The sequence below is a fragment of the Colobus angolensis genome, unplaced genomic scaffold (genome assembly GCF_000951035.1).
Source record: "Colobus angolensis palliatus isolate OR3802 unplaced genomic scaffold, Cang.pa_1.0 Scaffold9, whole genome shotgun sequence".
NCBI classification, from domain to species: Eukaryota; Metazoa; Chordata; class Mammalia; order Primates; family Cercopithecidae; genus Colobus; species Colobus angolensis.
In genome coordinates this window covers 11481807-11487794 of record NW_012122931.1, presented here as the reverse complement: position 1 = coordinate 11487794, position 5988 = coordinate 11481807, and positions in this window count along the sequence as shown.

Genomic DNA, 5988 nt, shown 5'->3' with positions numbered 1-5988 from the left:
CAGACATTTCCAGTGGGCTCACTCTGTGCTTGGTGCCTTATGCTCGGTGTTGGGGACACAGTTCAGCCACAGTTCAGAACCTGGCCTGGTGTAGCCTCTTCAGCCACCTTGCTTACTTACTATGGCTCAGGCTGGACACCCTGTAAAAGGACCTCTGTGTGCTCGAACTTGCTTCCGTGCCTCCTACCTTGCCATTCCTTCTCCCCTCATCTCTAGGATTTGATACATGCCTTGTTTTCCCAGCCCTGACCTTGAATCTGCCCAACTCACTTTGGATATTAATTCTACTTGTCAGGACTTCTAGGACCCCCTCCCCTGGGACTGTTCCCGTTTCCAACTGATTGGCTCAGTCTTTTAGGCAAGACCCAAGCCTAAACTCCAGAGACCCTGTTCTCTTCCATTTTGAAAATAGTCACCATATGGCTCCAACATTTTGGAAGTGAGTTGGACTTTGGACTCTCTGCTAAAGTTTTTCTTTATACATTTTTCATGCACTCACACATGCACACACACACGTATATCTTATTTATTTTAATTACCCCTTCTAGACAGATACCTCACATAACAATTTTTGTGTTTTAATTGTTAGTAGAAATTTTAGTTGTCTGAATTCTAAAGCTTTTTTTTTTTTTTTTTTTTTTTTTTTTGAGATGGAGTCTTGCTCTGTCACCCAGGCTGGGGTGCAGTGGTGTGGTCTTGGCTACTGCAACGTTTGTATCCCAGGTTCAAGCGATACTCCTGCCTCAGCCTACTGAGTAGCTGGGATTATAGGCACCTGCCACCATGCCTGGCTAATTCTTGTATTTTTAGTAGAGATGGAGTTTTGCCATGTTGGCTGGGCTGGTCTCGAACTCCTGACCTCAGGTGATCCACCCACCTCAGCCTCCCAAAGTGCTGGGATTACAGGCATGAGCCACCATGCCCAGTAAATTCTAAAGCTTTTATACCAGTATTTCTCCTATGTCACAAATCAAGGCACACAAAATGAATGACGGTGATTGACTTACCCTAGCATCTGAGTGGAGAATAAGAATCTATTACTTTTAATGGCAAAAACTGCAATTACCTTTGCACCAACCTAGTACTTCATGGGATGGTGGTGAGGATAAAATGTTTATATCTGTAAACACTGAGGGCTCAGCAATAATAAATATTTGATAAATGAATAATTATCATAGGTACAGCCAGTGACTGCTATATGTTTTACTCACATTATCTTCAATCTTGACAATGCTCCTGGAAGGTTGGTACTATGATACACACTTCTAGAGAAGAGAGATGATCCCTGCTATCAACCCCACTTCATGTCACCCAACCAAAAGTGGTAAGAGCTGAGACTTGTGCTAAGACCTGATTCCCAAGCTGTCTCTCTTCTTCTTCCAAAACAAGTTCTACCAACCTCCCGTCTCTCTTTCTCTCCACTCAGCTAAAAATATCCTGAACAGCATCCTCATTACCTAATATGCATAAATTATTTTTTGCTTTTTGCAAATAATTGGCTCATTCTAAGCCAGGCACAGTGGCTCACGCGTGTAATCCCAGCACTTTGGGAAGCTGAGGTGGATGGATCACCTGAGGCCAGGAGTTCGAGACCAGCCTGACCAACATGGTGAAACCCCGTCCCCACTAAAAAAAAAAAAATTAGCCGGGCATGGTGGCAGGCACCTGTAATCCCAGCTACTCGGGAGGCTGAGGCAGGAGAATCACTTGTCCCAGAGGTTGCAGTGAGCCAAGCCTGGGTAACAAAAGCAAGACTCTGTCTCAAAAAAAAAAAAAAAACCTTGCTGAAAATAATTGGCTCACTCAAAGGAAAGGCTTCCACCTCCATGAGGGAAGGAGCTGGATTGCTCCGTGTATACTGCTCTGAATTCATCAAAAGCAGCTGCCTGTGGAAGCTCCCCCTGCTTCTGGGCCTGTGCTGCTAGCCGTATGGCAGTGTAGCAGAGTGGAAAACCAACTCCCTTCGTTCACATACCTGCTGCATTTGAGCTGGGGGACTTAGGGCATGTCCTTTCCAGTTTCCCAAGCGTTAGTCTCCTCAACTGTTACATCGAGATCATAGAAGTGCTTGCCTTATAGGGTTGTGGTGAGGATTAAACGAGATCATCCATGGGGCCTGACATGTGATATGTGGCCCCTCAAAAGCTGGGAGCTCCCATGATGTTGGGTATGAAGTAAACCACTCACATTTGCAGGTGAGGCAGGATAGCCTAGTGGTTAAGAGCATAAGGTTTGGAGCTGGAAAGTTCTTGGCTCACCCCAGCAGGTACCATGTTCTGGTTCTGTGACAGCCTCCTTCTCTCTCTAAGACTCTGGTAGTAAAAAAGATATAATACATATAAGGAACTCTGGAATGAACATTGGCTGCATTCACAGCAAGCCTTCCCAACCAGATCATCCCTCTAATAGCCGTCGGAGTAATTGATTTCTGCTTCTAGGGCAAATGCACATAGACACCATTGAGTGTTCTTCTTGGGGTAGAGCACATGTGCTCCAGGGCAGCTAAAGCCAAACTGTCTGCCCCAACTTCTCCTGCTGGTTATGTGGCCAATGACAGCTTAATGGACTCTTTCCCCTTGAATGCTAAGGGGAAAATAACTCATGGCATTATAACATATGAATGTGATGTGGGGTTTTTTTCTTGAGCAATGCAGAGAGAGAGCCAGAAACATATGTAGACTTGAACCTCCCTTTTCCTGGCCCTGTCTGTATGGGAGACATATTTAGCCATTGCAATTACCCATATCATTCATGGTTGTAAAATATAGCCACATCCGTGTGTGTGTGTGTGTGTGTGTTTTCCTGAATGATCTGAGGCTAACAAAACAGAGTATGTAGTCAGCTTATTATGTGAGGACTGTGAATGCCTCTAAATTATTGATTTTCCAGGGACAAGCCGTTCCTCTTGGAATAAATGGATGGATGTGCACACATACACACATACACATGCACGCACACACACCCACAGACTTTGTTGCTATGAGGAAGCTAGTCAAAGATCGACCTGTGCAACTTTTAGAAAGCTGTACAGGCACAATGGCTCACACCTGTAATCCCAGCATTTTGGGAGGCTGAGGCGGGTGGATCACTTGAGGTCAGAAGTTCGAGACCAGCCTGGCCAACATGGGGAAACCCTGTCTCTACCAAAAATACAAAGAAAGTTGGGCAGACGTGGTGGTGTGTGCCTGTGATCCCAGATACTCAGGAGGCTAAAGCATGAGAATCTCTTGAGCCTAGGAGGCAGAGGTTGCAGTGAGCCAAGACTGCACCACTATACTCCAGCCTGGGCAATAAAGGGAGACTGTCTCAAAAAAAGAAGCAACAAGAAAGCTGTGCTTTCCTGACCAGACAAGCAGGGAATCTCCTCTGTGGGAAGCTAAAAATGTCCTCAGCTGCACAGTCTGAGGGAGGAGACAGTGAGTGGCAGCCACGGAGGCCTCCTTGAGGCTAAGACGGGAGGACGAGGCAGGGGATGAGGGCAAAGGGGGTGGGTGGGGCATTGGTGAGACCATAGACTTGAGAAGTCAGGCTGGACTGACCTGGGTTCAAATCCACCATCCTGACTTGGAGCAAGCCTCTTCCTCATCTTGGAGCCTCAGTTTCCCCAGCTATGACATGTACCTTGTATAGTGCTATGAGGACAGATGATAAACCAGGCTCAGGCCAGGCAAGACGTGAGGCACAGTGCCAGGCCCAGGGCGGTGCTGGGTACAAAGTGGCTCTTCTCCCTTGGGAGGAGATTCAGGCCAGGCAGGAGGTGTGCAGCATCCCAGGTTCCAGGCAGTGCCAGGAATGTCCGCTGCAGCCACCCAGAGCCTCACGGAGTAGGAAGTGTGCGGAAGCACGCGGCTCTCCATCTGGTTAATGTTCGCTTGTGTTTCCTACTGGAGAGCATCACTTTTTTCACCTCACCTGGTTTGTTTACCCAAACAAGCTGCTCATTAACAACACGAATTGCATTTTCTGCAATTCTGTTGACAGCACAAACGTCTGCAGTCAGCTTGGGAGTTTGGTGGGAACTGTCGCTGGATCTCGCGCGGCCCAGCCAACACAGCTTTTGAAGAAAGAAATCAAGGCTGCGCTGGGGTCTAAGGGAGGTGCCTGGTGGCGTGGCTGAGGTCTGCTGGCAAGTCTGGCCTCAGGTCTCCAGCCTCTGAATGGAGACAGGGCCCTGGGCCCTCCCAGGAGAGGTTAGGGACTTGGCAAAAAACAAAAACAGACAGGAGATTTTCAAGTGTGGGACATAGGGGTGGGGATGGATACAGATGTGACAGAGCTGAAACCCTAGACAGAGGTGCAGACCTGGGGAGGCCTAGCCTCCAGCAGAGAGACCCTGAGGGGCTTCCCTCATGGGCCTGGCAAAGCCTACGTTCAGCTGCCTTCAGCACCCCCCAGCAACAAGAGGTGGATGAGACAAGTAATTATTCCAACTGGGTGCAGTGGCTCATGCCTTAATTCCAACATATTGGGAGGCTGAGGCAGGCAGCAGATGGCTTGAGCTCAGGAGTTTGAGACTAGCCTGGGCAAAATGGCGATACCCCATTTCTACCAAAAACAAAAAACACACACAAAAAATTAGCCAAGCATAGGGGTGCACACCTGTGGTCCCAGCTACTCAGGATGCTGAGGTGGGAGGATTGCTTGAGCCCAGGAAGTCAAGGCTCTAATGAGCTGAGATCACACTACTGCATTCCAGCCTGGGTGACTGGATAATAAGTTATTATTATTAATAATATTATTATTACTTTCCTTGGTTTTGCCCCAAAAGATTGAGCTCAATCTGGTTTGCCAAAGCCCTGCCATCTCATCTCAGCTGCTCAAAAAGAAAAACAAGGCCTGGTGCAATGGCTCATACTTGTAGTTCCAACGCTTTGGGAGACCAAGGCGGGAGGATTGCTTGAGGGCAGGAATTCGAGACCAATGTGGGCAACATAGCAAGACCCTGTCTCTACAAACACACACACACGCACACACACACAAAACATTGTTTTAATTAGCTGAGTGTGGTGTTGCATACCTGCGGTCCTAGCTACTGGGGAGGCTGAGGTTGGGGGATGGTTTGAGCCCAGGAGTTTGAGGCTGCAGCAAGCTATGATTGTGCTACTGCACTCCAGCCTGGGCAACAGAGCAAGACTCTGTCAGAAGGAAGGGAAGGGAAGGGGAGGGGAGGGGAGGGGAGAGGAGGGGAGAGGAGGGGAGGTTTTGAATGCATGTGTTTGTTTCTTTTACATTATTGCCCTCAGAATGCTTTCTCTTCTGCCTGTTTCCTCATTCAATACATTTCTATTGAAGGCTAATTGCACAGCAGTGGGAGCTGAGGGATATTAAAGTGAAAAAACACACACCCTCCCCTCATGGCATTTACAGTCTAGCAACGGGATGATATTAAATAGCATAACATTCACAATAGCAAAGACTTGGAACCAACCCAAATGTCCATCAATGATAGACTGGATTAAGAAAATGTGGCACATATACACCATGGAATACTACGCAGCCATAAAAAAGGATGAGTTCATGTCCTTTGTAGGAACATGGATGAAGCTGGAAATCATCATTCTGAGCAAACTATGGCAAGGACAGAAAACCAAACACGGCATGTTCTCACTCATAGGTGGGAACTGAACAATGAGAACACTTGGACACAGGGTGGGGAACATCACACACCGGGGCCTGTCATGGGGTGGGGGGAGGGATAGCATTAGGAAGAAAACCAAATGTAAATGATGAGTTAATAGGTGCAGCACACCAATATGGCACATGTATACCTATGTAAAAAACCTGCACGTCTATATACCCTAGAACTTAAAGTGTAATAAAATAAAAAATAAATAAATAAACTAATTAAATAGTGTAACAAATAATCACAGTTGCAAGTCCTGATGAATCAGAGAAGAGAGAAATCCAGGATATGAGGGAAACTTGTAACTGGGGACCTGACTTCTGGCAGTGATTGTCAATGGTGTTGGAGAGAAAAGAAATATCTTT